Raw genomic sequence first — 19,047 nt, 5'->3', positions numbered from 1 at the left:
TGGCCAAAATTGCAAAACAGTTGGTATGCCTTTTCAGGACTGTGCTACTGATGCCACTGTTGGGGAGATTAAAGGGGTATGCAATAGAGTGGGGTGGGTGGGAGGCCTTAGGCACACAGAGGACAGGGAAGGCTTTCATTACATCCCTGGACTATGTTGTATTCTACAGAAGGGAGAGCTTGGCATTTGTATTTAAGTTTTTTTTTTTAATATTTTATTTATTTATAGAGATGCAGAGAGAGCGAGAGGGGCAGAAACACAGGCAGAGGGAGAAGCAGGCTCCACGCAGAGAGCCTGACGTGGGACTCGATCCAGAGTCTCCAGGATCTCACCCTTGGCTGCAGGCGGCGCTAAACCGCTGCGCTACCAGGGCTGCCCTTAAGTTTTATTTGTAAGCATATAGTATATAAAAGAGTGAGATGGGAAAAATCTAAAAATTGTACTCAGGTAAAAAAAATAGTTCTAAGACAGTAAAATTCTTTTAAGAAAACCCTGCATTGTAAAGTATGGGGATTGGAATACATGTTCCAGGGCAAATGGAGGAAACTAGGGAAAGATTTAGTGACAGTGTAGGTATAAAGACTGTTATTTGTGACCTGGACTTGTTTTGGCTCTCAGAGGTCAGACTCACTCTTAGAGTAGAAACACAGTCTCTTTCAAAAGCGCAAGCATTGAAAATAATAATTTTCAAATGTGCTTTCTTGGCTTCTCCCTTTTGTTTTTTGTTTTCTTCAGGTGTAAAACCAGGAGTATCCTAGGTTCAGGAGGATGAGGAAAAAATCTATTTCCTTTTCTAGCAGTTTGGCTATTTTTGTTGTTGTTTCTGGTGCCATAAATGGAGAGGCATCTGTACCATGGCATTGTATCATGCCTAACAAAATTTTTTTTCCATTTGAATGTAATTGTTCCTTAGCAAATAATTGCAGTCCAGAATGACTTTTATTGAGCTTGATTGAATTAAGGTTATGTATGAAAATGAGTTAGTTAAAGCTTAATCTATTACCCAGAGAATTGATGAAAACATCAGAAAAGCAGTCATTCATGGGGATAAAATATTCTTCCATATAAGTGGGCAACATGGTTGCCTTGGAGTCCCTTCTGCACCGACGGGGTAGTAATGACACTAGGGTGCAAAACACACAGTGTTGGCATAGAAGGGGTTTTACCGTGATGTGCCTTTGAATGTTATACTGTACATTAACACTAATTGGGAGTCTGTCTCATTCTAAGAAGTGGCACCTCACCTTTTTTTTAGTATAATAAGCCTTTCAAAACGTAGCACCCCAAGGGGCAATGTGTAAGCTGTGCCAGAAAGCCAGTTGCTTTGGGATCGTTTAGTGGTTGCTGAGGCCCGATCTTTAAGATAGGTTTTTCACATGCCAAGTCAGATGTCCAATTTGTGGTTAAGAGGTAAATAATAGATATTAATAGATCGTTCTCCCACCTGCCATACAGTTTCGCAGAGGGAATCCTAATCTGTGGCTGAACAGTCCGGCGAGGTATGCATCCTCTGGGGATGGCAGGGTCACGGGTGGGAAACAGGCCTTGAAAAGGGGAAGGGCACAGAGTCTTAATGAGGCAGTGTAAACTAAGGATGAGAGTGAGGGTTGAGAGGAAGCCAAGGTGGGACTCAGAGAACACGGGCCTCCTGACCATGACCTGAGGCGAAGGTCTGTCCTGGCTCTGGTGGAAGTGCACGCTCAACTCTCCATTCTGCAGGGCTGTCTTCATGCCTAGGCATCTCCCCCAGGTCCCCCCACCCCCGGTCCAGACCCATCACACAGCCACCCCTTTCCATCGAATCAGAACCTTGTAAAGGATTTGTAACTTAAATGCAGAGCAGCTTATGCTGAAACTGCTTTTCTGAAACTACTCGTGGGTATTTGTAAGAGCCAGATAAAATCTGGAGTCTCTGAGGTTGGCTATCAGAGAACTCAAAGGGAGTCTGTCTCAGGCAGGATCTTCAGCCTTGAAATTGACCTCTACTCCATGGCTGATTCCCTGGCTTCTGCTAGTCCGTTAAGTTCAACAAGATTTCTTTGTTACCCTGAATTTTAAAACCCCTCTTGGTCACAGCATACCAGCATTGTCAGCCTCCTTACCTCTTCGTCCTGACTTATCCAGAGATGGTTGTATCACAGTTGATAAATTACAGAATGGTAGTCAAAATAAGGTATAGTTATGGTTTATATAGATAGATTAGTTGAGAATTTATTTCTGAGCTCCTAAAAGAAGTTCTGTATACAGGAAATGTTAGCATATTTTATTTCTCAGATAGCATATGCTCACTTTTTTTTTTTTAAAGATTTTTAAAATTTATTTATTCATGAGAGAGAGAGAGAGAGAAGCAGAGACACAGGAAGAGGGAGAAGCAGGCTCCATGCAAGGAGTCCGATATGGGATTCGATCCTGGGACTCTAGGATCATGCCCTGGGCTGAAGGCGGCGCTAAACCGCTGAGCCACCCAGGGATCCCATGTGCTCACTTCTTAAACTAAAAACAAAAAGTAAACAAGTCTTCAAACCAGAGTAAGAATTAAATGCACACCATCAAGTAAGGATGGGCCCTCCTTCCCCAGTTTTGGCAGTATAAAGTTTTCTTTTCATTTATGCCAATTTGTTTATCTGACAGTTTTTTATAGTTATTCATGATTTAGTCATTTATTTTACAGTTTTTCTTTCTCTCTCTCTCTCTCTTTTTTTTTTTTACACTGTTTATTTTAACAGTTCTTTTCTTCTTTTTTTTTTTTTTTAAATTTTTTTATTTATTTATGATAGTCACACAGAGAGAGAGAGAGGCAGAGACACAGGCAGAGGGAGAAGCAGGCTCCATGCACCGGGAGCCCGACATGGGATTCGATCCCGGGTCTCCAGGATCGTGCCCTGGGCCAAAGGCAGGCGCCAAACCGCTGCGCCACCCAGGGATCCCTTAATGGTTCTTTTCTGTACTGGCTTTTATGGATTAAATGAAGAAAATTATGTAATTAGATATATGAGAGTCTATTTTTTAAAACCGTATTTTTAATAATGTTAGTTGCCTGTTTTATGATCATTAAGAATAGACTTCTACACCACTCCTTGAATTTTGGAATTGTACGTTTCCTTAGTAAACACATAGTCATTTAATTAGAAGGTATTCACATGTGTCCTTTGTAGTTTGCTTCAAAGATCTGGATTTATTTTTTCATCCATACTCGTTTTAAAAAATAGGGATGAATGAGTAGTATCTTGTATGAAACCACATGAGACCATTTAATATTTTATTCATTGCTTCTAGCTATTGTTATCTGCAGTAGCACTGGGTGACAACTGAATCATCTAAGTCTAGAAAGGATTTCTCAGATGAATCATTACTCATTTTTTATATTTAATGTAAGTTCTTCCGTGTCGTGGTGGCTGATTAGGGAAAAAAACTTCAGTAGAGCTGTAAGCCAGTAGGTGATATCCGGTTTCACATCCAGTAGGGTGTGTTAGAGCCTGCTAATTGTAAAGAAATATCATAATCTGAAGTGGGGTAGGAAATTGTCTCTCTTGGTTGAGTGTGAATTTAGTATGATCATTGAAGCATTCGAGAAACTATAAACAAATGTATCTCACATAGAAACTGAAATAACTTATTCTTAAAAGTGATACAGTTCAGGCATATGTCCATATTTGCAGTATAATTAAAATGTTCCATTTAATTTTTGCGGACAGCCTTTTGCTGATTTTGATCCTCTTTCCTATAGTTACTTCATCACTTTCAGCTAGAAAGTAATTTTTTTGGTAACATTTTTTTTCTGTGGATGTCTCCCCCTACTCACCTTAAAAAAAAAAAAAGTATTATTCACTCATGATCCTTAAAACACTTAAAAGATAAATTACATGATATTAATATATGAAGCACAATTATCTGGTTGGGTTGGGCCAGTCATTTAAAATGACTTGAATCTAGTTAGGATGTCAGTTTAACATCCTGTTTTTTCAGAGAATTTGCCTGTAATTTTAGCTAAAAACCTGAGAAATGATTGCCTGTAAATCTTTGTAACTCTAAATTCAGAATTCCCATTGAATGATGTTAATGACTGTCTTTTTGTTAATTAAAGTTGACAATAAACACTTCGGGCCACTTTCTCTAAATAGTGTTAGCATAGAAATTTTTAATAATTTGCCTAGTTTTGATTATTTGGCTATTATTCATTCGGGGGGCGTATAATTTTGCCAAAGGACAGTGTCAGCCTTGTTTGAAAGCCCTTCTTGGCTCACTATTTAACCACTTTGCTCTGGGTCTTTCACAGAATCCTGCTGCATCACAGAAGCTGGAAATTCTGATGTTCCATTAAAATCACAATGGAAAGTCTTGACTTGACCGGTAAGAGCAGTACTGCAGGTGTATCTTACTTACCTAGAAGCAGTGAAGCAGTCAAGAACTATGTGCTGTCAGAGTTGGTTTCAACTCTTTCCCATCTGATGCATTCACTTTCCATATTGATCAGGGAAGTGTGATAATTTTGTGTGGTGTTTTGTTTTGTTTTGTTTGTGAATTTTTTACTATTTTTTAAAGTGATGTTTTAATCTCCATCATCAAGTAAGTAAAATTTTCCGTTAAAATCATGAATTTTTAAAAATTACCTATTTCAAAATCTGATTTGTTTCTCCACAGTAATCTGCTGCTGTTGGTGAGAAGTCAATTTATTCAAGTCTTGAATACGTAGAGGTTACATGCCTAAATAAATATTAAATCGATCTCTTCCTCATAAGCTATTTTTGTTTGTACTGCCTTTGGCTTTGATTGAAAAGTGAGCCAGTATCAAAGCATTATGAGGTGTTTGTTTTAATCTGTTAAAAATAATAGAGGAAGGTATAGCAGTGTTATGAAACTGTTTTGAATATGAACCACCCAGTGAAGAAAAAGTTGAGGTTGTAAAATATCTATGTGACAAATTATATCAGACTCTGAAACTCAGATTACTATAATTCTGTCCCCTTGTACATAAGTTATTTTCAAAGCTGTTTCTGGGAGAAAAGTTTTTAATGGTTTTAAGATATGGCAATAGTATTTTAAGATTAATTTTAATAATGATTACTTAAATGCTGAGTTATCTCAATCTGGTAATAAAATGTATGATTGCTTTATTGATGTCTGAACACTTGATGGTGAACTGGTGATTTAAAGACAGGAATTTGAAGTAAATTAAAATGAACAAAGATAATAAATATTGTTTAGTTGCAGTTTTCAGAACATGAACTTATTCTTTAATTTTTTGAGTAATTGAAAGTTTATCTTAAATCTTTCCTGTCTTTAAGTATTTTGATTTGTTAGCTTTTCAAATCTGTCTAAAATATCTATGGCTACCTTCGTGTTTTAGTAAATATATATATGAATACTGCTTTTATCATATGAGTATAAATAAAAGGCCTCTGAGTCATTCTTCTGAATGTCATTATCTAAGATTAAATACATAGTAAAATATGTACAATTTAGCTTGAATGTGTATTTCCTAGGATATTTAAACACCAACAAAATTTTAATACCAGTGAGAAGACTGAGATTTAGTTAATCATTTATCCTCCTTTCTGTGCTATCCTTTAAGGCACAATTAAGTTTCAAATACAAATTCTGGATTGAGTGCCAGTTATCATCCAGTTGATTTTGGTTTTATTGGGTCAGCAGAATAGACTACAGAATAGTTGAATATTGATACTGGAATTTTAAATATGTTAATTGTTAATCCAAAAGGGAGTTGAATGTAGTGAGGTTGAAAGAAAATTAGATTTGTAGCAGTATTCTAAGTTTGCTGAATATGAATACATCTATAGAAAGTAAAACTGGACACTTTATCTGATCTGTTCAGAAAACCGAATTGTTAATCAGCATTAGTATGGCAGTCTTTACCTAAGTGGCCATGTGATCAATGATTTCTGAATGTCAGATTATTTCAATAAAATATTTTTTATTGACTGTAAAAATTGATACAAATTCAAATTGCTGATAAAATTTAAGAAGCTTAAGATGACACTGTATATTTCTAGCTTACATTTATGATCATCTTACATACAGTATTAAGAAATAGAATAGAAAAGATGTCATATGAAACCAGGAGTAATTTAGGAAGCAAATCCTGGAAGATGTTACATGGCCAAAGGATTCCAGGGTCCAGTAAATCTAGGAAACATGATTATATCATTCAGCTTAGGCAAAGTTATGTTTCATTATCCAGAGTCCCCAAATCTTAGTGGTTTATAACAGTAAAACTTTATTTCTCACTCTTGTTCATCTTGATGAATCTACTGCTGCTGTGCTCAATGTTGTCTTCGTTCCTGGACCAAAGCTAAAGGAGCAACCTCTCTGGGATGCATAACCCTTTCAAGGTGGAAGGAAAAAAGGAATGTGGTAGAAATGTGACTCTTAAAATTGTTGGTCAGAAGTAGCACATGTCATTACCTCTCATTTTACTAGCCAAAGCATGTCGCATGGTCAACTGCTATGTCACAGGATAGGAGTGGCCTTTTAAGGGGATGGGGTAGGGAAAGTCTGATCAGGAGGCACAGTTCATATTTTAACTATAATATCTGCATCCCACCTATGGCTCTTCTAGAGAGACAAGAGTGCATGTCGTATATTAAGCTTCCAAGAAGTCCATAATTTCCAGTGAATCTCTTTAACGTGTAAAATTATTTGACCACGAAACTTTTCATTTTTGTTATATAGAACTCATTGAGCTATGATGCCCTATCTGTGACAAGTTTTAAGGACTGAGGAATTTGCACAGTTCAAGAGTTTCTTCATATTTCAAATGTTAGAACTCTTCCCATCATGGAGTATAAAGGGTTCTAGTGTATATAGTAGACTTACATTATTGTGATGTAGATAATTTTTGTTTTTGTTTATTGTTTTTTTGAGCAGGGGCAGAGAGAGAGAGGGAGAATCTTAAGCAGGTTCCCGTGCCCAGTGTGATGGGGGGCTTGATCTCATGACCCCTGAGATCATGACCCGAACCCAAGCAAGAGTCAGTTGCTTAATCCAGGGGTAATACAATAATTTTACCAGGCAGTAGTAGTCAAATGCTTTTACTTAAGATCAGTTTTAAGAACCATCCTAGAAAGAATGCAGACTCTGTAGAAAGGTTAACAGTTGTATTCCAGGAGTTTTCTAAGGTCCTCCAACTGAGATCATAATCATTATACAGGAGCTATGCATTATTGTTTCCATAATCATCTAGAAAATGAGTAGGCACACCGAACTCCTTAGCCAATATTGGTTTGAGTAATCCCACAGGTATTATAAGATATTACTACCAGACCTATGTGGATTAAGATGATTTAAAAATGTAGGAGTATGCAAACGATGCTTTGTTTGATAGTTTATAGTTCCTTAAGATGGGGGGGGGGACTGAATCTGTGGATTCAGAAAAACTTTAGCATAAATCCTAGTTCTGGTGCTTTTTAATTGAAAGAATTTAGGCAGTTATTTAACCTCTCTGAAACTTTGTTTTCTCATCTTAATATGGGATAATGATCTCTACCTCGTGGGACTGTGAGAATTAAATGAAATATGTCAAGTGCCCGACGTAGCACCTGGCACATAGGAAGCACTCAAGAAATGGTACTAAAAAAAGAAAACTGGTCAGAGGTCAGGAATCTTGAACGCACTATAAAATACCTTTTATAGACATGTGACGGTGTATGTATGTGTGAAATATGTTTGTGTATTTATATATAAACCCAGACACACACCTCCAAAGGTATTAATATATTGCCTGAATGCTTAAGAATCTAATGTATTCTTCTACAGTTCTACTGAAAATACAGAGTGACTTCATTCTTAACACAGAAAGAAAGGGTGAATCCTACAGATATATTAGCCACTCTATGATCTAATAATTCACTTCTTGCCACTGAAAATATAGGAGTTTTAAGGACAGTATAACTGCCAAATGTAGACATATGTTCTTCACTCTGAATATTAATGAGATCAGTATCAAATCAAATTTGATAAAGTGAGGTACAAGATGTGGGGATAGTACCACTGAAATTTTCTTTTCCTCTCTTTGGTAAAAGATTTTATTTATTTAAGAGAGCGAGAAAGTGTGTGCACACAGGCAGGGGGAGAGGCAAAGGGAGAAGCAGACTCCCTGCCTAGCAGGAAGCCCAATGTGAGTCTTCATCCCAGGACCCTGGGATCATGACCTGAGTCAAAGGCAGACGCTTAACCAACTGAACCACTCTGGCGCCCCTGAAATTTTCCTCACCATGTAGAGCAAATGCTATTTGGTTTAAAAAGAAACAGCATTTCTATCTCAAGATTTTTATGGTACTGTTTTCCAATGAGGGTTAAATTATTTAGACTGCTTCAAAACCCTTCTCTGTTGACATTTTCCCCTCATGTTCTCAGAATCAGGCACAACATAGTCCATCTCTCTTAAGAGTCAACGCTGTGTGCTATTTCTTAAATGACTGTTTCATTTGTTTAATTTCAAAAAACATGTAAGTAAAATAATTTGGGGGAGTAAATTATTCTTGAAATTGTTTCAAATTCTTCTCCTTATAAACGGGCCAGGGGATCCCTGGGTGGCTCAGCAGTTTGGCGTCTGCCTTTGGCCTAGGGCATGACCCTGGAGTCCCGGGATCGAGCCCCGCATGGGGCTCCCTGCATGGAGCCTGCTTCTCCCTCTGCCTGTGTCTCTGCCTCTGGCTCTCTTTGTGTCTCTCATGAATAAATTAAAAAAAATTAAATAAACGGGCCATCTTTGTAGCTGTCAGTTACTCATTCAGCTGGATTATCAGTAGAGTAAAACTACCTAAAAAATGTAAGCTCTTCAGTTTTAGAGACTACATAGTCTGCTTGGCCGGCCATAACAAAATGCCACAGACTGGGTGGCTCAAACAATAGGTATTTATTTTCTCACAATTCTGGGGTCTAAAGTCCATGATCAGGGTGCAGGCAAATTCTGTTTCTGGGGAGGTCTCCCTTTCTTGGCTTGTAGATGGCCACCTTCTTTCTGTGTAGTCACAGGGCTTTTTATCTGTATGTGGAAAGAGTGAGCTCCAGTGTCACTTCCCCTTCTTTAAAGGATACCAGTTTTATTGGATAACAGTCCCACCCTATGACCTTACTTAACCTTTACCTACTTTTAGGGCCTGTCTCCCAAGTACAGACACTTCGGCCTGGCCTGTAGGGCTTCAGCTTATGAATTGGTGGGCTACTAATGCAGTTCTTAACAGACATAGTTGGGTTTTATTTATTTATTTTTGTACCCAAGAGTAAAGTGAAAGTTAAAAAATACTTTTGGTGAATTTGTAAACAAGAAAACCTCATTTATTACAGTCTAAAATTCTAAAAACTTTGGATCATTGGGGTGGGAGGCATTTGAAATTACTGAATTCATATTTCTTACACTTTGAAGTACTGCATGGAAATGAGTTTCTTTGAAGTGAAAGAATCAAGTCTAAGAACTGAAAATCAGAGTGATTTGTATAATGGAGGAATTACATCATTGAAAAATTGATTTCTATGTGTACTCATTGGTTCTAGGAATAGAATGTATTTGAAAATTAGGTTGAAAAATAACTCAATTACTCTTTTGGGTTATATCTGTTTCTGTTTACTATAATCAAGCCAATTCATATTTTTTAAGGCAGTTTTCTTTTACTTTATGAATCAGTTTTGAATTCAAACAGGGAAATGGCATAGAGAGTTATCCCCTGAACAATGTTGGCGTTAGGAGCAACCCTTTTGTGTGGAACCCTTTGACTCCACAAAAATTTGGTTGCTAATAGACTACTAAGCTTTACCTATAACATATTTTATGTTATATGTATTCTATACTATATTTGCATAATGAAGTAAGCTGGGGAAAGGAAAATGTTATTAAGAAAATCATTAGGAAGAGAAAATACATATACAGTGCTCTACTGTATTTATCCCCTCAAAAATCTGTGTGCAATTCAAACCCATATTATTTAAGGGTCAACTGTACCTGAGATTTTGATAAACTGAAAGAAAAGATTATGTATTAGAAATAATGCCAGTAGAGGTCAAGGACTCCCAAATCTGTTACATCTACCTGTTTATTTTCCTGCTTCCCTCACTCCCTTCTTTATCCTTTTTTTCCTCCCTCCTCCTTTTCCTGCATTCCTCTGATAACAGCTTGTAAGTCAGGTAACGGTTGCTAGCATTTCTCAAGTAATAGTCTAAATACAATTCACTGACCATCTGTGTAGTACTTCTTTCTACTTTATTTTTTTTTTTAATTTTCTTTATTTTCTTTTTTTCTTTCTACTTTAGAGTGGTAAACTTTTCTAGTAGGTAAAGTCAGTTGGTGGATGTTTGGGATAAGTGACAGGTAAATCGTGCATTTACTTGTTGAATACTGATGTAGGCTCAACCTAATTTTCTTAGTTTTATCTTTGAATTTTGTGTAAGTGTACCTATATGTCAGTTGAATAATTTCAGTTTCTGATGATTTGATGCCTGTCTAAAACAAAATGTAATCAAAAGGAAACAAACTTGGGAGACTTTAAACAAATGCCTTTGTGTAAAAATAATTTTAAATTGACTTGTAAAATTTATTACCTGACCTTATGTGTTTACAGACTAAAGGATGCGCTTTTGAGCAGTGATCTAATTTTGTGGATGTTAGTTTAATTGGTTAAAGGGTATTGTAACTTTTAGCTACTTTTGATTTCAGTTTCAGTATAAAACTATTTACAGGAATGACTCAAACTAAAAAGCTTTGTTTATAATAAATTTTAGCATTGTATTTCATCTGAACAGTAACATCTACTGGTTATGATGTTTACTAGTTAAGGGCAGTGTAAGTAAATTCTGGCATGACTTTACTCCATGCATTAATATTTCCTTGAAAGGGGGATAAATTAAGTATTTTTATACTGACATTGGTATCCCCTTTGATTTCTGTTATACAAAAGTGCATTTCCCCAGGAAAATAAATGGATCTAATGGTGTCAAATTTCACATAAGATAGCTCTCAGTATTTCTGTGCATTTAGTATAAAATATGTACTGCATTTACTGGATATCGGAGCAAAGACATATAAATATAAGTAGTAAGTATGTATGAATATATGCATATAGTTTCTTCATATAATCTTCCTCAATATGCTAAAGGACTTAATTTTACCCTAGAGAGTCTGTTTCGTTTATGGCTGCATCCCCAAAACCTGAAAACAGTATCTGGCATGTGGAGGTTGCTTAGTAAACATTTGGTAAATTAATATTACTAGAGTTCATGTTTCATTGATCCTGTATGCCATTGAACTTGGTGTTAATAAGCATGCCCTGGCCTACCTGCAAATAATTATTTTTCCCAGTCTGAATGAAGGAAAGCAGCTGTTCTTCAAACATAAAAGTCTCTCTGTGCCTTTAAGTTGGTAGTTAGTCCTATAATCAATAAGTGTTAAAGGGCTGAAGAACTTAAAATGAGCAGTCAAAAATTTCTGGGTGCCTACTGACTCATTTATAGTATGCATTGAGTCAGCAAGGGTTTATTAAGATCTTTGCCAGTACTTCTCTAACCGTCAGTGGCTTTCTGAGTGGAGTTCATGTGCATGTCCTGAGATTTAAGGTAGGCAGATTGGTCCAGCTGGGCTTAAGGAGATGTTGTATGGTACCTGGATTCCATTAATACGTACCAAAAGGGTAGGCTAAAGTCCATGTTGAGGTGTTTTATTCTTGCAGGGCAGGGTGGTGGTGGTATTTTTAGGGCATTTCTGTATTTGAATTAATCTGTGAAGATGATGAATAAGAATATTGTATTTTAGTTTTATTCAAACTTTTTACAACTTGCTTAGTTTAGCTTGCAATTGTTCTGCCTCTGCCTTGGTTATATTACTTTTCTTAAAAAGCAGTTGGATTATATAACTGTTTCAGTGTTCCTTCACATTTACTGTAAGACCATTTATTGCCAAGTGTCTCTTCATGGCAGAAGTGTTCCACTTCAGGTAATGTTTTAAGGCACTAACATTACCATTAGTCACTTACAGTACCCAAGTTTCTTGAGAGAGCCAGCCAGATGGGGAGGAAACTGGCTTCTGAACAAGACTTAAATAATCGAAAGCTACGATTTATCTGATGGACATTGTCCTAAACATTCTCCGTTTTGCCACACTAATTCCAATGAAGAATTGCCAGATTAGAGAGACATCAAGACCTACAGAATGTGAGGTGTGTCCATGTGCAAAGCAGTGTATGCCCCTCTATCCATGCAGGCGCCACCTGCATGGACACATACACGAAACTCTGAACCACCGTGTCCTTACTATCATTTTGAACACCTACTGTGTTTTCAACATTGTTAGAGTTACCAGGTCTTCCTGTTAAGTACATTATAATATAAAAGATGACAGTGAAGTTTGAAATTAGTAGCTGTGGACAATCTCTTGTGAAATACCAAAGCTCTCTCTTGCTATAGCAGTGGTTTTGTCCTGCTATTTGATGAAGCAGATGGCCCACCTTTCAATTCATTTGGTAATGTGAACACTTGAAGGAATGATCGTATTCAGGTTTGAAAGTTTTGTTGTTTCTATTAAAGTGTTGGGTTTTCCCATTCTTTATTGTTCACTGAGAAGTCTCACTTTTTAGAGAACATAAGATAAATCTCTATTTTAATATATCTTGTGGATGGTAAAAGTGTTCCAGTTTTGCCTCTCTTTATAAGTTTTAATCACCACAGTCATAGGATTTTTTATGGATTATTTCTATTGTAATAAGATTCTTCACACACTAGAGTTTATAACATGCCTGGGAAAAAGTATTCCAGAAGTTTTACTTCATAATGCTTACAAACATTCTTATCCCTGCCTCTAGATTGTTAACTACATAACTACTCAGGTGCTTCCTGGAGATTAGTACGGATAGGCAAAAACTTAAAGGTTTTCCTATGGAAGACGGATTTAAATGTGTCACTTTGGTTTGTTTGAGCTGTAGCTTTATGTCTTAGAAACATGGGCTGCGGAGTCAGATGGCTCAAGACTACACCCGACTTGGCTTTCACTGTGATTGCGGTGTTGGAAAGTTATCTAGATTGGTCTGTGAAATGGGGTGAGTACTGATGATTGAAGGCTGTAGTGAGAGTTAAAAGTGCTGGAGGATGCAGTGTCAGTCCAGCACTTGGCAGGTACTGTGAAGAAAATATGCTCGTTCTCAAAAGACAGTAAATCAGAAGTGTAGTTTGACTTTTTTTGCTTCTTAACTGTTCCTTGTAATTGAATTTCAAGCATTTTTTTGGTCCCCATTCACAACAAGGAAAATGTCTAGCTTCCACATGCACACCTTTTTACATTTTGGAAGTCTTTTTTGAATACAGGGTGGACTTGGTTTAAATCATTAGGTGAGAATAATGTTTGTTCTTTATATTGTTAGATACTTTAAAATATTTTCTACATGATCATATGTGATAGAAGTTTGATTTTTATACTTCCCCCAATTAATTTTGCAATTTTATTAAAGCCCAATCAAAGCTCCAGGTTATAAAAATATTAAGAGATAAGTCATCGATCATTCAGTGGATTATAGTTATTTTAGGACTATTATTACTTTATACTCTTGGTATTAACAAAATTTTTACCTTAAATAAATTATGTAAGTATAACAATAAATTTTTATAATATACATAATTTTCTTCCAAGACTATAATTATCATAACAAAACAAGGAAATGTATTATGAATCCTTAATGACTTTTAAAGTATGTCATCCATTTTCATAAATTGATTATCTTAACCTGATTGCTATAAAATTTTTAAAAATTTTAGTTAATTCAGTCATGAGCTGATTCTCCTAGTTTATTCATAAATTAGAAAAGCAAAATTTCCCTTCATTTTTAGGTCCCTGGCTTAGCATTTCATAATTAATTGATATAAGAGAAGAAAATATTTTTCTACTTCTGCAGAAAATGCCAACTCAACGAAAGTACCTACTTTCTAATAATTTTCATGCACATGAGCATGAACAAATAAAACTTGGTCTTTTATCTGATACCCATAGGCATATTGATTTCAAATATATCTATAATTAACATACATATTTATTCTGAATATCTCTGTAGTTAATACATCTAAATGTGGATAATCATCTGTGAAAATACCCTGGTTCCTTCTAAAAGCTGCTTGGTCAGTTAGCATGTATATGTTAGGTATTTGTGATCTTTTTATAGTAATTTTGTTTCTAGTTGAATATGTATACATTCTAACCTTAACAACCATGAGCTTCATAGACTTAAGTACTTTTAAAATTCGTGTATATTGATATTCTAAACCTTCCTGGCCCACCTATGAGAGTGTTTGTACTCTTTCTTCAGCTCTATTTCCTTTCTTTTTAGAACCAGTAATTTTACTGGAAAAATATTCTGTTTAAAGATAAAGTAATATATTTCCTGTTCCTTTATTTTTTTGATAAATACTAGAACTACAGTGTGCAAGTCAACAAGTTAGACAGTGTCAGAGTCGCAATATGATAATAGAATGAAAACTCCAAGCAGGAAAGAGGGACAAACTTCATTAAGAAGTGAGGGAAGTTTTAAATCCCAGGTAGGAATATCAAGGAAGTCTACACAGAGGGGGAAAAAAACAAACGTCGAGAAAGTGAATAGATCCCTTTTTGCCAGTTGGATGGCATGTACATAAAGGTAAAATGGGAAACCTAGAAAAGCCAAATGTAAGAGCCTTGAATGTCTGGGTGAATTGACTTATTTCCTCCTTGTTAAAGGCAAATGGGCCACTGGAAAATTTTGAACAGGTGATATAAAAGGGGAAAAGAGGAGGTAGGTATGGGAAAGATTGGTTTAAGGGACTTTAGCAAATAAGAGTAAGTTGTTCTGGATGGGACCACCATGAGACCACCGTGAGAGACGTGATGTAAATGGTACCACCATGACAGACATGATGAAGGTTATACCCTGACTGGATATAGTTTAAGATACACTTGATAGCCACTGCCCTTCAGCTGTGTTTGTGTGTCTGCATGTATTTAGTGATTACAAATTTAGTTTCTCAGAGAATACATATCCTGTCCTGTCACTTGAACCAAATTACTAATCTGTAGGATTTGGCAACATACTGACCTTGTTCTTGGACTGTAGAGGGATCATAAGAGGGAAGGAAGAAGTGGGGGTGTTGAAAAGGAAGTCAAAGGTAGGTTTTTAATTTAAGCATGGGAGTACAGATAGGACTGCTACCAGGAATAGAAAGAGAGTAGCAGAAACTGATTTTTGGGAGGGGGAATAAAGTTTAGGATAGATTGGATTTGAAATGCAGAGAGGATATCCATGTGATTATGTATAGGATGTAGTTACAGATTGATAAGAGTTTGGGAGAGATTCAGCCTAAAGATAAATATAGCTTAGGAGAGAGAGCGAGACAGCTGAAACTTTGAATATTGGTGAAAGTAGAAAATATGGCTAAGACAGAACTTTGGAAAATATCTACCTTATTCTTTGTTAAGAGAAGTCTAAAGGAAAGAAAAACAATTAGACCTGTGGTGGGGAAAGCAGTAGAGTACAGTACCAAAGAAGCTGAGGAAGAGTTTTCAACAAAAATGTTGAAAAATACAGTGACCCCGAAATACCCCCAAACAGTGTTTGGGTTAGGTGATTTGGGAGTCCTTTGCAGAAAGCAGCTTTTGTAGAGTGATCAAGGCAGAAGCCACTTCATACAGTGGTTGCAATATTACCTGTTTTATTGCCACATTCTTGATTTTTTTTTTTTTTTTAAAGCTAAAACTGTATGTTAAGCCACTGTTTTCAGGGAATAATCTATAATGACTTACAAATCCACTCCCTGGGAGCATAGAATTCATCTTCTATAAATGTAGTTTTAATATTCTTTTCTTTAAATATGTTATCTCCGAGTGTTTCAAATCAAAACTTATCCAGGTGCTAATATCATTTTCTCAAATGCAGTGAAATGACTTGCTTTAAAATATCATCAGCAAACTGCTTTGTAAATGCCTCTCCCGTAGGACTTATATTATAATTGACATTACAGAAGGATGAATAATGAATTCCCTGTCATTGCCAGCTCTTCTTTTACACTAAGTACAGTGATGTTTTATATAACGCCCGCTGGTTTAATAAAGATCCTGTCGAAGCTTCTTGGGCATAGTAGGCCACCTGCATATGAAATTTCTAGAGTAGAACCGGATACATTGCCACTTTTGTTTCCATTTGCAGAAAATAATTTTAGGAGGATATAAGACTCACCATAAGTAGTAATAATGATTATAATGATGAAAACTGCAATTGTCATCATTTGCATTTTTCTCTCTGTTGTGTGTGTAAGAGAGAGGGAACGTGTGTTTTCTAATCGTCACAGTGACTCTTAGACTCTTAAGTATCATTATTCCCATTTTATATGTGAAGGAACTGAGGCTCAGATATTTAATATATTGTCTGAGCTTTCTGGCTAATTAAAAACAGCCAGGATTCTAATCAGCTTTTTCTACTTTTAAGACTGTGTTCTTTCCATGGCCCATGCAGTTTTATGAATTATTTGAAAGTTGAACTTTAACACTCTTGATGGCAACTACTCACTGTGGTTTAAGAGCTTGACGCCTCATCATTTTCTTACTTTTTTCCTTCAACTGGGGAAGAAGAGATCACTTTCATTTGCTTAAACATATTGCAATTTGGGATCCCTGGGTGGCGCAGCGGTTTGGCTCCTGCCTTTGGCCCAGGGCGCGATCCTGGAGACCCGGGATCGAATCCCACGTCAGGCTCCCGGTGCATGGAGCCTGCTTCTCCCTCTGCCTATGTCTCTGCCTTTCTCTCTCTCTCTCTCTCTCTATCTCTCTCTCTCTCTCTGTGTGACTATCATAAATAAATAAAGATTAAAAAAAAAAACATTGCAATTTGCCATTGTTGGTTGTCAGGTACTTTTCTGTGTATTTCATACTGTTACATACATAGTTAATCTTCACATCAGCTCTGTGAGGAGGGAGATGTATTTCCCATCAACATTTTGTTGTGAACCTTTCGAACATCGTTGTACACGGATATACTCACTACCTATATTTGACCATTAACATTTACATTATTTTATTACGTTTCTGTAACTTAGCAATCATCAATTCATTTTTGACTCGTTCGCAAGTAAATTAAAGACATTGCTACACCTCCCATAAATACTTGAGAATGCCTAGAATTGACTGTAGTTCAGTGTGTACAACATTTTAAATCTGAAATTTACATTCAGTGAAATGCACAAATTTTAAGTGTACATTCTCTGAGCTTTGATAAATGCATACACCTGTGTAACCCAAATACCTATCAAGATATAAGACATTACTATTGGTAGGTGTGTCTTTTTTTCACATTTTGTAGGTGAGGAAACTGAAGCACAGAGAGGTTAATGACCTGCCTAAGGTCACACTGCCAATAAGTTGCAGAACCAGAATTCAAACTCCTGCAGTCTGGCTGCAGGGTTTGTGCTAACCACACCACTGTACTGTCCATGGATTATCCTCACATATTCAGATATCCTTTTGCATTTCATGTATACAGATGTAATACTTAACGTTTTAACAGAGGTATGTAGACACAGAAGTAGTATGTTTGGGATTAGTAGAAATGCTGTTCTTTTTGCAAGAAGTTTATGGGAGTTTAGGAGGGAAAGACACTACTACCTTCATTGAAATACTAGGGTGAATCTCTGTATAATAACTCTTGTCTTACCTGGATCCTTGATTAATTTTTCCATATATAAAGTCACAGTTAATTTCCTAATGACAACGCTGAGGTTCAGGAAAATCCGTAAGTGCCACTTGAATAATTAAGTGTAAATGATGTTCAGTATAGTTTGTATTATGCATATTTTTGCTCTATTAGTAGAAAATTGTACATTGATGTTTGGTATATATAGTACTACTCACCTTGATATCTCAGTCCCCAAAATAATGAAATAAACCAATTTAGGATTTCTAGTTATCAAAATTGTAAAGTTTTTAACATGGATGGAATTATATGACCTTTCCAAATAAATTGCATAAAAATTTGAATAAAGACGAATAGATTATATTACTATTACTTTTTTTTTTTTTCAATACTTAGATGTACCTACTATCCCTATGAAAATAAATCCTGTCTCTTTCCGCATTGTGTTGACATCACAAGCTGTATCTGGAAAGTTGACTAGTATTCTTTGTTCACTATCCAAATGATGAAAAAGCAGCTGTTATATGTAGTACAAAAGTTTCTAAATATTGCTCAAAAAGCAATTTAAATAAAAGCGTGTAGTTAGCAAAACCTAGCCAGTCACTAGAGGGCAGAGCAGTACTATACTTTAGGTTTTATTTGAAAATTTCTAGTTTAAAAATTGCTGAACATAGGAAAATATAGCAATGTACAATTAAATGGAAATTTCTTTGCATTCTTATTATCTTGTCTTGCTGTGAAATCCAATAACATGCTTACCCTTGTATCAAAGGAGATTTTCTGGCAATTACATTGCTTTCAAAAGGGCATGATTATTTAGAAGAGTATAAGTATCCCTCAAGAGAAAATACTTAAGCTTAGAGTAATGCATTAGTTCATTTCTACTGGAGTACCCTGAAATCAAAGATTGCATGCAGGGATATACTTTAGGTGAGACATTATGACAGAGTAAGTTTGAGACAAGCTTACTAATATTTAAATCTTAAGAATTCATTGAAATGTGGAGCATTTTTAAATCTTTGAGCTAAAATGTATTGAATCATTAAGACTTCGGAATTACCAGATTGTAAAAGCAGTAAACTAACTCTCGTTCCTTTTTTAAACGTTAAAATTCTGTCAAATCACATTCACTTAATTTCATTTCTGTTTGAAATTTTCTATCATTGCATATTTTCATACTGATTTATTTTTTCTGGTAGATTTTTAAAACAAATGAAGCACTGGGGTAAGGTCTTAGTAACCTGAGTAGAGTAGTTCAGTGTCTAAAAAGGTAGAAAATTTTACTTTGAATATGTAGTTTGGATTTATATGATTTATATAGGATTCATTTCTAATAGAGAAGAACATGGGATATCAGAAAAAAAGCACTGGATGTTGGAATCAGAATATTCAGGGCCTCAGT

General features: G+C 35.9%; 1 protein-coding gene across 14 annotated transcripts in view; it reads left to right on the top strand.

Annotated features, from left to right (window-relative positions):
- Positions 1 to 19,047, top strand: part of BBX (BBX high mobility group box domain containing) — a 271,116-nt gene that overhangs the window by 105,137 nt on the left and 146,932 nt on the right. For 13 of the 14 annotated variants that reach the window (XM_072811926.1, XM_072811931.1, XM_072811930.1 and 10 more), the window contains one exon: positions 4,277 to 4,350. The gene's annotated coding sequence lies outside the window, so the exon portion shown is untranslated. The other variant, XM_072811924.1, reaches the window with a different exon arrangement.

The sequence above is a fragment of the Canis lupus genome, chromosome 35 (genome assembly GCF_048164855.1).
Source record: "Canis lupus baileyi chromosome 35, mCanLup2.hap1, whole genome shotgun sequence".
Lineage (NCBI taxonomy): Eukaryota > Metazoa > Chordata > Mammalia > Carnivora > Canidae > Canis > Canis lupus.
Note: the sequence above shows the minus strand (reverse complement) of the source record. Positions and strands in the feature narration are given on the sequence as shown.